This window comes from Octodon degus, unplaced genomic scaffold (genome assembly GCF_000260255.1).
Source record: "Octodon degus isolate 3935 unplaced genomic scaffold, OctDeg1.0 scaffold00026, whole genome shotgun sequence".
NCBI classification, from domain to species: Eukaryota; Metazoa; Chordata; class Mammalia; order Rodentia; family Octodontidae; genus Octodon; species Octodon degus.
The window spans coordinates 16,344,942-16,362,116 of record NW_004524602.1 but is presented as its reverse complement, the minus strand read 5'-3'; positions in this window follow the sequence as shown (position 1 = coordinate 16,362,116).

Genomic DNA, 17,175 nt, shown 5'->3' with positions numbered 1-17,175 from the left:
TCTTAAATGTCACCTGACTGGCTTGTGGTGGGGACTGGCTATGCCTGCATCCTGAGCTGCCTTCTCAGCCCTTGTGCTTCTGTTGTTTACTTTCGTGGTTCCAGGCATTCACACTGAGCTAGCTGTATCCCTGGCTGTTTTTTACTTTGAGAAAAGATTTCATTAAATTGCCCTGCTTGGTTTAGAAAAAAAAGAAAGGAAGAAATTTAACTTTTGCTGCTCGTTGGTTTTTCTTCTTTAGCACAGTAAAATCCAAGGCCAACTAGTCAAAGAAGTGCTGCAACAGTCCGGAGGACTAGGCCCTTGCTCCCCTTGACTCCAGGACCTGGTCCCAGAAGAAGCAGATGAGGCAGGATGCCCCATGCCACCTCTCAGTCCCATTTACAGAGGGCCCTGTGGCACATGAAGTCGCTTAGCAACTCATTCTGGGGGGAAAGAGAATATGGGACAGAGTCTCACTATGCAGCTCGGACTCGTAGTGATCATCCTGTTTCAGCCTCCCCAGCCCTGGATTAGAGATGCGCACCACCAGCTGGTGGGTGGCTCAGGGTACTCGGGCACGGTGGCACAGCATGTGCTGGGGATTGAACCCCTGCTCTTGCCAGGCAGCTGCTTAGATCTTCCCAGAACCTTCTGGGAGAAGCCCCTGGGGGTCTCTTCCTCCATTCTGCCTCCAGCTGGGCTCGCCTTAAGCTCCACCTGATGCCATTTCTGTTCTCACTCATTTCTCACCTAGTGCTGATTTCTCAGCTTCTGTCCTCGGCTGCCTCCCGGACTCCACCAGCGTAGGTGCAATCCCACACCGGACGTTTTCGCTCGGACTATCCAGACTCATCTCAAACTCAGTGTGCACCCAAACACTCCTGTCCTCACCACACAGAGGTGCCTGTGCCCTGGGCACCCCCGCACCTCGTGACACACAGCAGGCCCTGGAAGCCATCCTCGACTTCCCCCTCGCACACCATGGTCGTCCCAAGTCCTGTCAGCCCAGCCTTATGGCCCCCCGTGGATTTCCTGTTGTGTCCTTGGGGGTGGGCACATAGTGGGGCTGAGCACAGCGCAGCAGGTCCGTTCTGCTCTGTCCTCCCTGCCGTGTCTCGGGCAAGTCTTTTATTCTCTCTCTGCGTCAACTGTAAGGTGTAACCGTGCTTGCCACGAGACCAGGCGAGCTGTGCACAGGAAAGTTTAGCGTGTGCCTGGTTTCCTTTCACTGTGAGCTCGCCAAGACATCTTCACTGGTCTCCCTGCCTTTTTTTTTTTTTTGCTTGTTTTTATTTTTTTTGGTGGAACTGGGGATTGAACCCAGGCCCTGGCGCCTGCCAGGGAAGCACTTAGTCTTCTGAGCCATCTCCCCGGGCCCCTCCTGCTTGTGGTCTTAAATTCTGTTTCAGTTACTCTTCGTTCCTTGGACAAATACCTGACACTCAAAATGAAGGAAGGAAAGGTTTATTTAGCTCATAGTTACTGGAGGGTTCAGTCCATACTCAGCTGGCTCCAGGGCAGAGCGGCACATGGCAGAGAGCAGCCTTTCATGGTGGTGGCAGCAAAGAGTAAAAGGGCAGGAGCAACAGCAACAACGACAGAGAGTCTGTCTCTCTGTCTCTTACATTCAGGCTGTCCATCCCAGGCTGCGTGTAGCACTCACACCCATAAGCCCAGCCTTGGATCATGGATTAATCATAAACCGTAGAACTGCGCCTCAGTGACTGCATGAGGCTTTGGGGAAACAAATACACAAACCGTAACACCCAGTGTACACACCGTCTAGCAGAACAGCGGACAATTCAAACGCTTACGTTGCATCCTCTCCTGCTGATTGCATCAGGAAGAACAGAGCTCACACTCCTTATCTTATGGAGGTTTTCCGAAGCCGGCCACCTGTTCATATTTTCAGCCTCAGAGCTTCCCCTTGCCCCGGCTGGAGCTGTGCGGGCTGCTCTGTCGAGAGCCCCCTGCTCCCCTTCCCTGGACAGCCTTCCGCAGCCCCACTCTGCCTGGAACACGCTTCCCCTTTCCTCTTTGGCCTGGTCAGTGGTCTGTTAGGCGTCACCTCCCGGGGAGCCCACTAGGACGCCCCCTCCTTCATCCTTCCAGTGTCTTGCAGGCTCGCCAGCTGGTGCCCAGGCCCCAAGTTAGGCCTGGGAAGGCAGCACCGACCACGCCACTGTATCTCTCTGGTAATGGTGATCCCAGTGTTTTTGTCACAGTGATTCAGAAAACAGAAGCAGGCATAGGCTGGCAGAGAAGAGCAACAGGCGCGCCCTGGGCCCGGGGTCGCCCGGTGCCCACAGAGGTTCGGACTGGCATCTGGAAGCGGCACAGATGGGGCTCAGGCTCTCTGCCCTTCCCACCCTTGTCCCCACACGAGTAACTACCTTTGGTAAAATCCAAGTCACTTTCCTGTACTTGCGCTGCTTGTGTGGCCATGTAGTCCTTTAAAGTTTAATTTTCAAGGTTTGGCCATAAATAATTTAGTTAACTTATCAAAAATTAGCCACTGATTGATAATGTTCCTAACTGGGCCATTTCTTTCTGGACGGGGAGCAGAGGGAGGACACACGCGATTTCCCCTGCTCTTCCCGCCTCCAAGCTCAGACGCGGGCAGGAGCCACGCCTGAGCGCTGCTGTGCCGGGCAGGCCTCGTGCACTGGCTCTTACGGGCCCGAGCGACACCTGTTCATCTTTTCTATTACTTCCAAGAGCTACAGGTGCCCCATTTTGCTCTGAGAAACCCGTATGGAAGTTTAATTGGAGATGGGGAGACGGCATCTGAGACGCTTGCTCGCTGCGGCTGTGGAAAGTGCTTGTGCCCCCGCCTAGCAGGAATTGCAGGACTCCAGGGCTAGAAATCTAGGGCAGGGTCTGGGCCTAACCGCCAGGGATAACCTGCCTGAAATGGATAAACACGTGGTGCTCAGACCCCCAAGTCCTCCAGCCTGCAGGATCAACACCCTTACTCTTTAACCCAAGTACCACAGCCTGTGCCTCGGCTAGAGAAACCCATTGCCCCCGCGTTTCCCTGAGTATCTCAGCGGCGGCTCAGATGCTGCACACCTGTAGCCCTGGCTCTCTGGAGCGGCACTTGTCTGTGAGGCTCCTTGCTCCAGGCATTTCTGGGAAGGCTGTCATGTAGCAGCCTTCCCGTGCGGTTGTCACCCGCACCCCCCAAGGGACATGGACTAGGGCCTGATGAGAAGGTCACTTGAAGGCTCACTGTCTTATTTGTTCTTCCTGTCTCGTTTTGTTCCTCTCGCTTGCTTTGATCTATTTTCTTGCCTCGCCTTCAGCCCAGAAGAAAACACCTTCACCTGTGGTGGACTGGCAAAGGGTGGTTAACTTGTAGCACGCAGCTGAGCTGAACTAGTCCGGTGCTGGGTGTGGGAGACCCACCTGAGGATGGGCGCCGGCAGCGTAAGAGACGGAAGTAGAGAGGAGGAAGAGAGATTGTCGGGAAGCTGTTGGGCGCTGCTGGTTCCCTTGGACGAGGTTGTCATGCTGGCTTTCCTGGTGAGCTTGGCTGTTCTCGTTGGAGGAGGAGCTCAGGCCCTCGTTGCTGCTGAGGATGACTGCGGTTCACTTCGGGGGAGCGCTGGTCCTCACCTTGAGCATCACCTCCTGGATCCAGAGGGGAAGATGGTGCGCTGCTCAATCTCCTGGGGAAGCCTGTCGCACCGGCTTTCCTGATGGGAACTCAGCTTTCCTCATTGCTGAAGGAGCTCGGGACCTCACTGTTGCTGAGGATGGCTGTGGTGCCTTTGGGGGAGCTCTAGTCCTCACCCGGAGCATCACTTCCTGGCCAGTGCACACCCCTTGGCCTGTTGGCACAGACCCTTCATTGCGCTGGTGCAGTTTCCAGCTTCCACCACTGACCTTTGGGCCTTGCAGATCTGTAAAGCGGGCCTGCGGGAGACATTGTGGGCCTCAGCTGGATGCAAGGAGGACACTGCGATGAGATTCAGGCCCTGAGCTAGAGTCTTCAGTCTTTAGTGTGGGGACAAATTTCCTGCACGAAACTGCTTTGCCTTGAGACAGAAAACTGCTGGCAATTTTGACAGCGCTCTCCCCAGCATCTAACAGGCAAACATCCACAACTGTTGGGTCACCACGTGCATGTCCTGGATTGGGAGGGGCTGGGGTAGCCAGCAGAAGCCCCGCGCGCAAGGCTGAGAAAGTCCCCGAACAGAACTCATTGCGAGGGAGGAGGGGCTGGCCTACGGTCGGTCGTGGCAGGCGCAGGGCAGAGGGTGGGGGCTCCGTTCGGCACCTCTAGTACCTCGCCCCCGGGTCCTGCGGAAGATGGAGGGAAACAGTAGCGGCAGATATAGTCATACCTGGGCCAGAAGAGGTGTTTGGGAGTTTGGGGCTGTTGCACCCAGTTGGACAGCAGGGACGCTAGTGTTACTTTTGTCGCTGTAAAAGCCTACACCACGGAGTAGGAGCGACAAAGAAAAGTGAAACATTCCAGGGACAAATGGAGGAGGCTAGGAAGGAGGAAATGAGTGTGGATGGCAAAGTGGGGGACAGGCTTGTGAGCCCCGGTATTAGTCAGGGTTCTTGAAAGGAACAGAATAGGATGAACATGCTCCTCCAGCTTCCCAAGGGGCTCTTGGGGCAGTCAAATTGACAAGGAGCATTGTCCCAGTGCCCCTGAGCCAGTGGGTGCTCTATGAGTAGCAACAGAGCCGGGGAGGGTCTGGGGGGCAGGTCTTAGGGGCCAAAGCCGCAAAAGTTGGAGCAGGGGTTTCTGTCTGAGTGCTGGCCCCCAGGCGCCCAGCCAAAGGGCGCTGAGCCATTGCACGTTGGTGGCTTCGCCAAGCTCCAATTTTAGCCCGGGACCTTGGACAGCACGACAAGGTGATGAGTTCAAGGAAGGGTGCTTTGATTGCTCAGTGGCCCTCCAGGGTGTCCAATCACAGACCCCAGGAAGAGTCTTGCTGCTCCCCATGGGGAGGCAAGAGAGGCTGGGACAGGTGGGGAGCAACCCAGAATGAAAACAGTGACACGTAGTCAGATGGTGTTCCTGGGCATAGACAGGAAAGGGAGGGTCACCTCCCAGGACCACCTGTCGTTGTGAGGTGACTGACCAGGGGACAGTGGAAAGGCAGACCATGCGTGCCCATCCAGGTCCAGCGGGGACCCTTGGAGACTGACTCTCTGCTACATTCTGAGAATTCTTCTGTCCCCTCAGGAAACACTAGCAGCTTTGTGTGTGTGGCTGTGCCGGCTCAACTCTTCCACATCCAACCCTTCAGACAGCAGGCGAAGTGTCTAGAAGCCTACCAACACAGGCCACTTCGTACACAACCTAGACACCCAGAGGGACCACGTATGTCATTGCTTGTGTCTAGATGTTCCCCCAAAGCCTCATGCAGTCATAGGGCTTTTTCAGGGGTGGCTGCGTCTACATTGTGTGATTCTGGGCTTGCTTCTGGGTGCAGTGCTAGGTTCAAGGACCCTAGATTAAGGGTATGCGTGCTCCTGCCTTACATGGCCTGGATAAGATAAAGAGATGGAAAGAGCCGTAGTCAACCCTTGCTGGCTCTTGCCTGCTCGTTGTGGATTCTTTCTCCTCCACAATGCCCTCTGCTGCGCCACCCCGCCTCAGAGCCAGCTGGCTTTGAGCTGAAACCTCTGAGAACTGTGAGCTAAATAAAACTTTCCTCCTCAACTTTGGGGGCAGGGTGTTTTGTCTCAGCATTGAGATATGCAGTGACAGCTCCATCTTGACTTTGACGCCTTTCACACTAACCTCTCCCTCTACCTACTATAACTATTCTGTTCGAAGGGCTGTTTTTACCCTCCCTAATAGTCATCTCCAATGTTTTGTGATATTTCTATGATTGTTAGACAAATGGGAATAGCAAGAAAACTAGAAAGAACTGTCGTTAATAATTTGAGAATCTTTATGAACGTATATCAAACTTACCTACTACTAAACATCAGAACTTAAGGGCAGAAATGGGTCATTTTGGGCCAGTGAGCTAGCTCAGCAGTCTAAAGCACCTGCTTAGGCAAGCACAAGAACCGTGGTTCAACCCCCAGCCCCAGCCTCACCCCCAGGGCGGGCTGAGCTGGCCACAAAAAAAGGGTAATTTTCATCATATTCTAGAAGTTGTCACTAGCTAGTGGTACTCAGCTGGGTGGGAAACAGGTCACTTATTTTAGGGAAAAAGAAACAGGTTGTATGAGACTTTGTTCTGGGAATGTTAACTTTTCCTTAATTTGACCTATGTGAATGCAACACATGCAGATGCAGCTGGACCAGTTTTTGTGAGAACAGCTGAAGCAGCTGGGGCACCCGCCAGTCCATGGCTGGTACATGCAACCATTGTGCTGTACTTTTAAAAATTAAATGCCTTTCTTTCTTTCCTTTTCGCAGTACTAGGGATTGAACTCAGAACCTTGTGCTTGCAAGGCAGGTGCTTATTCTACTGAGCTATCTCCCCAGCCCGATACCATTTATTTCTAAGAGGCACATTTGTTCACAATCTCAGGTCTCTTGCCCTGGGTGGCACCTAGGGGTCCCTCTAGGCCTGGGTGGGGTCCTGCTGCAGTTGCCTCTCCTTCCTGCGTACCTGGACACAGGTACTGCTGTTCAAGCTTGGCACTTCAGTGAGGCTGGGAGCCTTGTTGGCATTGCAGCCAATGATTTGGATCAATTTACCATTTTAATCCTTTTTTAAAAAGCATATGGTTCAATGCAAGCACAGAAGTACCTTTGCGCTGTTGGGTAACCATCCCCACAGGCACCTTGGAACTTTCCACCATCCCCACTGAAGCTCTATATCCATTGGACAACACCACCCGCCGCCGCGCCCCATTCTTTGTGCTGCAGCCCTGGCTCAGTGGTCATCTAGATGTCACCCCAGACCTCATGTGCTCATCGGCTGGGCATTTGGGAGGTGACTGTCAAATAGTAAAGTCTGTATGAACTGAACTGAGCTTGTGGGCTTATCACACGGAGTCATGCAGTCAGAAACAAAAGGAGGAAGTTAGATGCATTTATTGAAAATAAGAACAGAGGCTCTGGTGTTCCTCGGAAGGGACTGCAAAAAGTTCATTTTCACAAGGCCCCTCAGAACTTTTTTTTTTGCTCCTTGAATGCCTTCAGGGCACAAGGATTTTTTTTTTTTTTTTTGGTTCCTCGAATGCCTTCAGGGCACTTTTGGCCAGCGGGAGAGGTGTGAGGTTCGAACTCCAGCAACCTGAGGCTGACAGCTTTGTGGAAGCAGCCACTTAAAGGCCTGAGCTAGGGCCAGGCCCCCCGCCTCAGAACTTTTTATGGTAAGTGAAGCATTGAGGAAATTGCCCCAGTGACCAGAGGGAACTCTGCTCTCTAACTCAGTTACTCAGACTTGGCGTGTAAGGTTTATTGGAAGCCAGGATTTTAAATAAAAGGTAGTTATTTTGCATATGAAGTTCCTCAAAACCCAAGCTTGGTAGGGAGTGGCTGGGACTCCCTTCAGAGGGGAGGGGGCTGCTTTCCCAATTGCCTGAGGAGGTGCACTGCTGGTTCAAAGTCCCAGTTGACTATTTTCATTTTAGTTCTAATCAACTCGGCCTGTCACCCAACCCTGTATCAGCTCCTCTCAGCGAGCTGCCTTACTCAGATGGTTGGAAGCGCACAGGGACTGCGGTTGGATCCCCAGCCCCACGTGCGGTGCCAGGCCCGCCACCAGAGTGGGCTGAGCCAACCACAAAAAACAAGTTAACTACAGGAAGTGTTTCCCACAGTTAGATCGTGGGAGTGCTTTGCTCCTCTGATGAGTTTACAGCTAAATGTGATGCTTGTTTGGTGAAAGGTCACTGAGGGTGTGGCCCAGGAGGGTAGGCTTTCCCCCTCCGTGCCTTCCTCCATATTCTCTGCTGCCGAGCTCTGCACAGCTCTGCTCCCCCGTGCTGCCTATCTTGGAGCCAGCTGATTATGGACTGAACCCTCCTTAAACTGGGAGCCAACATCAGATCTCGCCTCTGAACACGGTGGGTATGAGGCATTGTTCCAGTGATAAGGAAGACGCCTGAGGCACCCGGTGTGCCCCACTCTTCTTTTCTGAATCTGATTCCGGTAGATCCTTTTCAAGGATAGAATCGTGTATCTTTGTGACTGTTATTTAGCATGAGGTCCTCAGGGTTCATCCATATTGTTGCAGGTGCCAGAATTTCCTCTTTTGAAAGCTCTGTTTTTTGGTTTTTTTTTTTTCGACGGAACCGGGGTTTGAACTCAGGCCCTTGCGCTTGCCAGGGAAGCACATATTACACCGAGCCATTTTTGTTTTTTTTTTTTAATAGGGGAGGCCACACTGTGTCTGTTCTTCTATCGGTGATTTATAATTCTGTGTTTCTGCGAGTAGTGCTGGGGATTGAACTGGCTTTGTGTGTGCTAGGGGGAGGGCAGCCTTCACAAATTTTTTTTTTAAAAGGCTTTACTGTCTGGGCCCCATAGCATACACCTGCATTCCTGGGTACTTAAAAGGCTGCAGCAGGAGTCTCATGTGGTTGAGCTCAGCCTAGGCAACTTCATGAGAAAGTCTCAGAATAAAATAATAAGAGCTGGGGATGTAACTTAACACTCGTCGGGCTCACCCCCTAGTACCATAAAAACAAACAAACGAAAAAGGAATTCAGTGAAGGCTGAGGATGTAGCTGCTGCCGGGCAATCACAGGGCCCTGAGTTCCGGTCCTGGTGCCCCCACAAAGATGTTAAGGTAGAATTGCTGTATAGTAAGATGCACATATTTAAGATATGCTGTGTGTACATGTGCATGTGTGTCTCTGTATAAATATCCGTAAAAGCAGTACAAGAACAGGAAAAGATTCCTTTATGATGAGGTGTTAAAAAGCCAACAAGGGTAGAAACTACGGAAGTGCAGCTCAGGGAAGGACATTTCTAGTGTGGAGGGTCAGTGTTCACGCGGGAGCCCTGACTGTGTTAGACAGCCCGGTGCTTTCCGGGACACAGGATAAGCTAGCTGTCCTATGCATCAGTGGCACTAAAAGCTCACATTCCTGTCCTGCGACAGGCCAAGGCCCAGGTGGCTCTGGGGTTCCTCACCCTGTGGAGACTGGTTCTCACGGGAGGATTTTTAAAGGAGATTAGCACTCGGGCTGGCTTACCCCGGGAGGCCCACCAGAAACTCACACTGGGAGTCCACCGTGGGTAACGTCTGTTCATTTGTTGCCAAGTTCTTCAGAACGAATGTCAGGGCCCTGACGTGGCCACGTGGCTGATCACGCAGTGGATGAGCTGTGGTCCCTCATGTGTTGGACACTTCCTGGGGTCTGTGAGCGGAGCTGCTTGATTTCCAGAGACACTTAGTTCACATGAGTCACAGCCAAATTCCAAGTGTAGGGACGCTGACCCAGGGGTGTTCCACTGCCTGAGAATAGTGCTGTCAGGACTCGAGGTGAGCGGGGGCGCCAGGTCCTAAGCCGAGGTGTGAGGAAATGGGGTGCTGGGAGAAGACTTGCTTCAGCTGCTGTCTCCTCTTTGAGATGCATGGGTCTAGGAGAGGCCCGGCCCAGCCGCGCAGGAGGGACCCTTCCAGGGCTGAAGATCTCCAGTCGCCGCCCTAGGCAGACAGCCCTGCTGACACCTTAGGCCTGTCCAGGCTGGGGCACCTCACCGGCTCTTAAGCCCTCATGTCAGACTGTACCTGTGTGTGTCCCTTTCACCCTTGCCTTCCTTTCCCGCCCATTTCACACGCACCCTGTGCAGTGGGAAGAAACCGGGATGCACTGGATGAGCGTGATGCCCCGTATTTATTTTTTACAGGTAGGGATCAGCGTTGAGGGAGTTTCGGAGCCATGCAGGTTTCCCTGCATGTGAGGAGTTCGGCAGCGCCCAGCCCTGGTGACCCTTTCTCCTGCTGGGTGAAAGGTGAAGCCGCGTCAGCAATAAACACCCAGGGCTTCCTTGCTGGTTTCCGGGGTGGGCCTGCGTCTCCTGAGCTGGAAGGCGACTGGGCCAGAGCCCCAGGCCGACCGTGGGCTGAGGGTACCACGCGTGGCTTCCTCCCAGCCTGTGGCCCGCCTGCAGCCTGTCTCCCTGCCCCTTCTGCCAGCTCCCCCCAGTGACGTCAGATTTGTTTACCTTTTCTTTTTAATAAAATAGTCTAATTTTTAAAGAAACCTATGAGTATTTTCTGCTGCCTGGGAAACCCCCAGCCTCCGAGTAGCAAGTGTAGTTAGCTAAGCTTGGACTAAGACAGAATGCGCAGTAGCCGGGGAGGGGGAGTCCTGCTGAAGTGAAAAAGTTTTTACATCCTACAGGTTGAGCAGAAAACACTTATTCAAAAACTGAGGTGTAATGTTTTTGGAGTGATCTACCTGTCTTGGAGCGCAGATGGTCGGATGGCATTAAGCAAGGCATTACTTTGCTAGAAACCTCCCTACTGCTTGTAACAGTGATAGGTTTTAGCGGCAGCGGCAGCGGCGGTGGCAGCGGCAGTGGCAGTGGCAGTAGAGAAGCAGAAATGGAGGGGAAGGAGCCTTTATTAACTCTGAAGACACAGAGAGGATCGAGGGCAGGGAGATGGGCGCATCCTCGGACCGGGGAAGGGGAGCCAGAGCTCGCGGGGCAGGTTCAGTGACAGACAAGGAGCTGACTGGAGGCTCCCCTGTGTGGGCGGAAAGGCAACAGGAAACTGCATCCAGGGCTGGAGAGGGCAAGGAGGCGCAGTGGTCACTGGGGAGAAGAGTTGCACTTTGGGGCCTCGCCATCAAGGCCTCGACCCTTCAGCAGTCTGTACTTGGGCCAGAACCTATCAAACAGAAGCCGCAGTTTCTTAAAAGATGGAAAGAAAAGAAAGATGGGTAGTCTGTTTTTTTGCAGTATCTTATTCTCTAACACCCACTCAAGGATGACCTAATAACACGGGGCAGAGCTTCAGCTGTCATAGTAGTGACAATTTGGGCTGAATACATCTTGTGGGGTGTGTGTCCATCTGCAAACTGTAGGCCGCTTACCAGCATCCTTGGCCCCACCGCCAGGTGCTAGTAGATAACCTGTCCAGTCCACAATTTTGACCAAAAAAAAAAAAAGTCTGCAGTGTCCAGCTGAGAGGTGCTGACCTGGCAGACACCACCCCACCCCCCCCGTCTGATGGCACCTGCCCCTCTACCTGATTGTGTGGTTTGTTTTTAATTTAGGACACAAACTCAGTGAAGTTGCATATTAGCTTACTCACCTATGTTGGTAGATGTATGAACACTGTCCACCCAGCAGGAGGGATTCCCATGGCAAGCCCAGGGTCCTGAGTTCAATCCCCGATACCAGAAAAAAAAAAAAAAAGAAAAAGAAAAACCTAAGAAAAAGAATTCACTCATTAACAGTCTTTGTCTTCAAAGAAAAACCCAGTAACAGCACTTTCAGTGATGGCAACAGCTTCTTATTGAAAGGTGAAAGGTCCATTTGGCTCGCTTTTGCACGACTGATGGGACTTTTGCTGCTATATGGATGTTGCTGCTTCATCAAACCTCCGCTGTGGGGGTGTGGCTCACCGCTGGCCGAGGGGGTTCTGCGTGGCCTTGGCCACTGTGGCACTGAAGCCAGGTGTTCACCACCGGTGCTATAGGGCATTAATCAGTTTTGTGTCTCTTCTGGGAACTGTACCCGTCCTTCATAATTGTCTACGGATATCCACTTCCTCAGCAGGCTCTTGGAGCCAGCCTTACTGCAACACTGCTGCTTTGACTCATTAGTGAGTAGAGAGAATTTGTGACGTGTTCAACATGTGTCGATAGAAAGAATTGTGTTTTTAACATCTGGGACACTTGCATGAATGAGCTTGACATGAGTGACTTTTCCTTTCTGGTCTGGTTTGGTCTAAGGGTCACCAGTGTGGACCTTGGGTCTGAAGGCCCCCAGCTCTCAGCTCTATGGCTCCCAAGGGTCCCCAAACCTGTGTTGGAGGTGCTGTCGCTTTGTCCTGCCTCCCTGGCCTCGCCCTGTTGTCTGGGGAGCCCTTTCCACCCGACCTTTTCCTGGGGCCCCCTCTCTCCCTCTCCTTTGCTACTTTCTTCTATCCCTGGGGAGCTCTGCCTCTGGCCAGGGCCGGAACCGGCTCAGGGTTCCCAACTCTCCCCACTCAGGAAACATCCAAACGCCCTACAAACCTCTCTCAGAGATCGGAGAGCGCTTTTAGAGAGTAGGAACCAGGTTGCATGTGCTCTGGTACACTCTGCCCTGATAGGTTCTCAGTGGTGTCGCAGCAGAGAAACAGGCAGAAGGAAAAAGGGAAAAGGCTTTATTATCTTTGAGGACGTGGGGAGACTCTGGGGAAGGTCAGGAGTTCTCTGGGTTGGAACAAAGGGAGGCGGAGGCTTTTAAGGCCTTTTGAAGGGCATGTTTAGATAGACCTGAGGGGCTGACTGGGGTCTTTCCTGAGGCTGCAGGAAGGGCAGAAGGACATTTTACCCTGGGTGAGCTGGAGAAGGGGGAGTGGTCTCTGGGAAGATGAGCTGCTGTTCTACAGGCTTCAGTCATATTTGATGACCACCAGAATTATTCAGCAGTTCATACTAGGGCCAGAACCTACCATACCAGACACCAGCTTTGGGGGTAAATCCAAGTAGTGTCTGGTTCACCCTTCATTTCCACTGCCAAATACAGAGCTGAAAGTGTTTTCGCAGACAGGCCTGCGGGACCAGGGAATCTGGCTCGGCCTGCGCCCCAGGACCTCTTCCCGGGAGCACCCCCTCCTCACTGCTGGAGGCCTTGCCTGCCTGCACCGGTGCCCACCAGGCTGGGAGCTTGGTTTTTCCTCGGGCTCCTTCGTGAGTGCTGCTTGCATTCACTGAACTTTTACTTCCTCTCGGCGGCCGGGTGGGTCTGGTCTTCCCACATCCCACTTCTTCTCAGGGTGCCCCGGGCAGCCACTGTGCATCAGGCTCTTCATGGGTAGTGTGCTCCACACAGGTAGCCCCATTTCCATGCTGTTAGAGGATTTTTATTTTTGGGTGATGCCCAGACCACAACCTGGAACACTGTACCTGCTTCTTTTTTTTTGGGGGGGGGGCAGGAACTTGATTAGAACCCACAGGAGTATCTTATTTAAATAGCACCTGTGGCCTTCACTAGTGGGTGGGCCAGGATTAGAAGTTTCCCACTAGAGGCAATAAAACCCTGTACATGATAGCAATTAAGACTTGTTTGCCTTCCACTTTATGAAATGGATTATTTCAGCCAAAAAAATCATTGGCCATGTGTGATTTTCAAGGTAGAAGTTCCAAAGCTTTATTGCACACCTATTGCTATTTCATTCTAGCATAATCGTTGCTTTTCCTGTTTCATTCAAGATGTCAAAATATATTGTAGAATGGATCTGAAATTTAAATGCAAAATAAAAATCATAAGAACTGTCAGAAGAAAATGTGCAGTGGATTTCTGTGTGACTGTAGAGCATGGTATGATGCTTGGAGGAAAGGATCAATCAAATAAATAAGGGCCAGCGAGATAGCTCAGTAGAACAAGTGCCTGCCTGGCAAGCACCAGGTCCTGAGTTTAATCCCTGGTACTGCAAAAAAATAAAATTAAATAAATAAATGAAAAATAAATCTGAAAGTTTGGTGGCGCTCACCGAGGCGGAGTCCTTGTCCCGCAGTTCTGAGCAGCAGAGCGTAGAGCAGAGCTCAGAGGGCTCCAGCCTAGCACCAGGATGCCCCCGCCCCGCCCCCGGGCTACCACCCCGGGCTTCAGGGGCTGCGTGGCTCCCTCGCACAGCTGCCTGGCTCGAGGAGCAGGTCCAGAGCCTAGAGCCTGGTTTCCGGAGGGACAGAGAGAGAAATGGCCGAGCGCATATGGGACAGGGCAGGCACTGGTAAGGCCACGAAGCTGGACTTCCTGCCCGCGAACGCTTGTCCCTTGCTGTGGGCCTGACCACATTCTGTGCGCCTGCCAGGGCCGCCGGCTGAGACCCAGCAGAAATAAGACAGCAGGGGCAGGGCAGGGCGGGAGGTGCCCCAGGACGGGAGGGACGTGGACTTCTATGGGTACTGCGACCCGGGCTCTAGGTCCCCACCCTGTACACCAGCTCCCAAAGGTGCCCAGGAAGCCCAAGCCAGATAGCTCCGCCCTGATGAGGGGCCACGGGGTCAGAGGCTGCAGGGCAGGTGGGTCTGTGGCCTCTCACCTGGGTCGGTCTCCTGGCCCTGCGGTGGGAGGGGACAGAGGCTCCCTCGGGCTTCTGCAGGACTGGGAAGGTACAGCCTCTTCCTGTGGGGCCCGGTCGAGGCCCGCAGGGCCCAACCGTAAGGACGGAAGTGCCCACAACCAGGGGTCTGGGCTGTGCTCCCGAGAGCTGAGACTCCCCCAGGGCCTACGGAAAGGAGGGCCAGGCGCATTTTGCGTTTAATTTTTTTAATACCTGGAAAATAGAACTCTCCCTCCACCAGTGAAACAAACTCCAGCCCTGTTCACACAGGTATGCAACTTCCACTGTCCGAGACAGCACTATTCTGGTTTGCATTTCCTAAGATAATTTTGCTGTTGTTGCTTTTGCGTTTTGAGCCAGGTTCTCCTTCTATAGCTCAGGCTGGTCTTGAACTCACTACGTAGCCCAGGTGGTTCTCCCGCCTCAGCCTCCTGCTTGCTGGGGTTGCAGGAGTGCCCCCCCACCCTCTTTTAAATTTAAAATAATTCAAAAGTAACCTTTGGGGGACAATCTGCTCAGGCCGCCCTCCTGTCCCTCTCTCATACAGGAGCTTTCTTTCCCTCAATAAATATATTCTGCTCATAAAAAAATAAATAAAAGTAACCTTTATAAAATGATAGATTACAAGCTCAGTAGAATAAGCGCTTGCCTGGCAAGTACAAGGGCCTGAGTTCAATCCCCAGCTCCGCAAAAAAAAAAAAAAAAAAATCCTCCAGACATAAAATGATAGATTACAAAACTGATGAGACAAAAGAGGGAACCAGAAGCCAGCTGGAGTCAGACAGCCCAGAGCACAGTGGCTGACACGCCCGCCAGGTACTGCTCTGCCAAATTCCTCTCGCAAGTATTTGTAAGTAGGAAAACAGTGCAGTTGGGGGTTGTGGTGTGGGGGTAGAGCTGGTGGTGGTAGAAGAGCAGGATCTAGCCCTTCTGCTCCCCTCTCAGGCGGTAAGCCGGCTTCTCTTTACTCCTCTGAAGCACTCTTAATGTCTATGACTCTAAATGTCTCTGCAGGAGGAAATAGCTTCTGAGTGAATCAGGGGGTTGAGACTACTGCTTCTGTCAAGCACCTGAGGGTCTAACAATAGCACGCATTTCTCCTGCAAATCAGAGGCAGGCGTGGGCCGCAGTCCCGTGGCACGGATGTGGCTCCAGGACACTGCTGTCTTTCTGTTCATAGCCTCCAGTCTCAAGTCATCTCCTGGGTCCTCCGTAGCTGCTGGAGTTCCAGCCATTTCATCCATATTTATGATCATGAAGAAGGAAGGCAAGAATGGCTTTGCTCTTTTTTTTTTTTTTTTTTAAAGAAATGTCCCTGGGGCTGAGGAGATAGCTTGGTGGTGTAAGACCTTCCCTGGTAGGTGCAAGGACCCAAGTTGGATCCCCAGTACCGCTTGCCTCAGAACCCAAGGGGCTGTGCTGGCCACCAAAACCTGTGTGGTGGCGCACACCTGTAAGCACAGCGCTGGGGAGGCTGAGACAGAAGGGTCACTATGAGGCTGAGCTGCATAGTGAGACTCTGTATCGAAAGAATTAAAAGGAAATTGTCCCTGGAAGTTCCGTATTATACTCTCAGCTGTATTATTGCTTTATAGTTTTTATGTAACCAAATCTCCCTGGTTTATAACTTTATGATCTGGGTATATCAAATGGACCTTCCCAACTGAGGTATTCTAAAAATCATCTAAACTTTTTTTTCTGGAAACTTCAGTGCTATCTTTTCTTTATAATTTTTTTCTTTTTTGTGGAACCAGGGATTGAACTCAGGCCCTTGTGCTTGCCAGGCAAGCACTTATTCTACGGAGCTATCTCCCCGGTCCCTTCTTTTTAGATTTAACTCAAATATATTTGTATTTCTAGTGTGAGGTAGGTATTGAGCCTTCTTTTTTCAAATGGCCCCTAAGTAGCCACCAGTCAAGACCCTTCCCGAGGCAGTGAAGGAGGCCCCTGGACATTTTCTTTCTCTTCTTTTTCTAGATCTCATGAAGATCCATTTTCTTGCTCTTTCTCTTGTATTTATAGGCATTTTCTTTTTCATTTCTCCCTCTGGCCTCCATCGGATCCAACACATACCCTTTGCACTTATACGTGTCAGCCTCATGACTTGTTTCCAAATGTTTTTCCCACACAAGGCTCTGAGATCCCTGAGTGCAGACTGCCTATCTGCTTTGTCGCAGCTTCTTCCACAAGTGAGCGGATGAACAAATGAAATGGCCCTAGGCCACAGGCCACGTTTGATTGCTTCTATTGGTATTCTTTTTAAAAACATCTTTTATGTATTTATTTGGTACAGGGTCTTGCTATGCAGCACAGTCGGACTTGTAGGGACTCTCTGGGGCCGGCACAGCATGTGGTACCAGAGATCGAACCAGGTCCTTGCGCTTGCCAGGTGGGTGCTTAGACCGCGGAGCTGTCTCCCCAGCCCTTGCTTCCATTCTGCAAGTTGTTTCCTAGTGACATAACAGGAGGCAACTTAATAGCATTATTTAAAAAAAATCTACTTAGTTCTCACTAGTACACATTTGTCACACATAAGGACATTGCTCCTGGGGAGTGCCTCCCTGCACACCCTGCACCTTCATTCTGTGTGCACCCCGCTCTGCCTCCTCTAATATGACTTCCCCTTCCCGTTTATAAAGCTGTTTCCACTTTATTCCTTCAGCTGTTTCTAGAATCGCTTTTCTTTCCTTCCCTCCCTCCCTTTCCCTTGCCTGCCCCCTTCCCCCTCCCACTCGAACAGGTTCTTCTGACCCCAAATATCTGCCCTCCATCTGGCTCCTTCCTTCTATCCTGTGGGCTTTGAACGCGAGAAACAATGGGATATTTAAGCTTGTATTTCTGGTCTGTTTTACTTAAGATGATGGTGTCAAGATGCTTTTATTTTTCTACAGATGCCTCAAGCTTATCACCCTTTCTGGCAGGCTAGTACTCCAGCACCTAGAAAGGCCACATCTGCTTCACCCACTCCTGTGTTGGCGGGCACATGGGCTGTTCTCAAGAGTTAGCTGCTGTAAATTGTGCTGCT